This window comes from Sinocyclocheilus rhinocerous, unplaced genomic scaffold, assembly GCF_001515625.1.
Source record: "Sinocyclocheilus rhinocerous isolate Xijiao unplaced genomic scaffold, SAMN03320098_v1.1 scaffold1857, whole genome shotgun sequence".
Lineage (NCBI taxonomy): Eukaryota > Metazoa > Chordata > Actinopteri > Cypriniformes > Cyprinidae > Sinocyclocheilus > Sinocyclocheilus rhinocerous.
This window is the reverse complement of record NW_015646366.1, coordinates 34,560-36,855: the sequence shown is the minus strand read 5'-3', so window position 1 is coordinate 36,855 and position 2,296 is coordinate 34,560.

Below are 2,296 nucleotides of genomic sequence, written 5' to 3'. Positions count from 1 at the left end.
AGAACGTTAAAAAGAGATCGAAATAAAGGGAAAAAATGAATATAAACAAATATAAAAATATAACCAATAATAATAGGCTAATAATAATAATAATATACAAATATTATGGGGAAAAGACGATCAGTTAATGGACTTACAAGACTGTAGGATGGATAAAAATGTTTTTATATTTTATATTATGCACTTTATGTAACATTTATTCATGATAAACTTAATTTGAATGCTGACAATCGCACGTAATACAGCCCGGTAGCCAAGGCCTGTGGTTAATATAATAATTTAATAATGTAATAATTTATATAATAAATAATATAATAATTTCTTAATTCAAAATATACTATTAATGAATCCATCTCTGATAATCCCGTGTTGCTATGGTAACGCAGGTTTGTTTACGCATTAAACTCGTGGCCATGAGAAAAATATGTCGTTCCCTCAAATTAATATCTCGTGGTCACTACATATTATCACGTTCCCACGAGTTATTATGTTGTGGCCACGACAACACTACTGGCTCTTTTCCACTGCATGGCACGGCTCGGTACGGTTCACTTTTGACACTGAAGAGGGACTTCAGGAGCCTGATCGAGACGGTGCGCCGCACATCGCCCGCGACGACGATCTGAGCGGAATATTAACGGAGCGCTTGCTTGGGCGGTTAGAGCGACTGAGTGGAGCGCACATCCATAGAGCGGAAAACGTAGCGGAGCGTCACACCTCTCCTCTTCGCTCACATGCTCTGTCTTGGATGCCCTGGGGGTAAGCAGATAAACATCACATTTTCATTTTTGGGTGAACTATCCCTTTAAACTGAAGTCATATCCAGCAAAGTTGGCGCTCCAGTCCAGCAGGGGGCGGAAGTGCGTCATATGTTGCTGGGACGGAAGTAGAGCAGTGTTTTCTTTCTGCCGCTGCGTGATTAACGTGTTTCAGGTCGGTTGTGTGATTTTCTGGCATAATCTGCTTTAAGATTTTGTGACCGTCTGATATACGTTATCGTATCTCTTTATTTTGTACCGGACGGTTAAAACGATTTAAATTTTACAGAGAAAGGAGCAGAACATTATGTTGTAATACCTCAAATCCAGCAGCTAAACGTATGATTAAATAAAGGTGATTTATATTCCCCTGCTTTCACAGACAAGGCTTAAACCTAGTCCTAGACTAAAATGTAAGTCTGAGCTGTTTCAGCTGAAAGAAACTTGCACTGACTGATCTTAAAATAGATCAGTGCCATTGTTTTGTCTCAAGATGCACATCAGTAAGCCTTAGTCTAAGCCCTGTCTGTGAAACCAGGCCATTATGTACTATAGTATCCCTTACGAAAATTAACCATGGTTTTATTATAGCAAAATTGTAGTAACCAGTTGTTGTTGTTTTTTTGGCGTGTTGACTACCATTTGTATAACCACAGTTTTATTACACATGCCATGGTTAAACTATGGCTAGTGTTTCAAAACCATGGTTAATTTGTGGTTACCATGGTTTAACTATAGTAACATGGTTTTTGGTTGTATTTGTAGTAAAACCGTGGTTAATTTTCGTTCAGGAATTTCCGTTACTGTAAGAAAGCAAAAGTCACGTTTATAACATTATTATGGTTTCTTGAGCACTTGTCTCTAAGGTTAATTGTTCCTAGTAAAACTAGATTTAAGCAGTTTTGTTTTGTAAAGGTTTTGTATTTGAAACGTTTTATCAAATACTTTTATTTTTTATTTTTTTATGTGTAAGATTTGACTGTTGTACCATTATCCCAGACATTCTGTCAAACACCATAAAACATTATTGTAAATATTCTTGGAACTAAGAATCAGTAACGTATTGACTGGCCATTTGAAGGCAGTTACTTTTACTAAATTATGTTAATATATAGAAAGTTTGTTGACATTGTCAGTTGTTAAATATACAATATACAGTTAATTATGATCAAATATTTGACCATTCACTAATAAACATTTTAGTTTTTGTGTAAAAATGATATATTGAAGACTAAGATATGTCATATTTAAATTAAGGCAATCTGAAGAAACACTAATCATATGTAAATGGTTTTATCAGTCCATTATAAATGCGTCTTTAATAATCGTGAAGTGTTTGTGTTCAGATGTTGAGCATGAAAGCGCAGGTGGATGTGGTCTGCTGTAAATCAGTAGGAACTGATCTGTCCATGCTGGATATTGAGGATTTCATCACAGAAATCTGTCAGCTGAAGAAAGAGGTGGCTTCACTGGAGGCAAAGCTGAGAGAAAGAGGAGACAAACTGAACAGAGAGGTTTGAACAGCTCTTCATTTCATC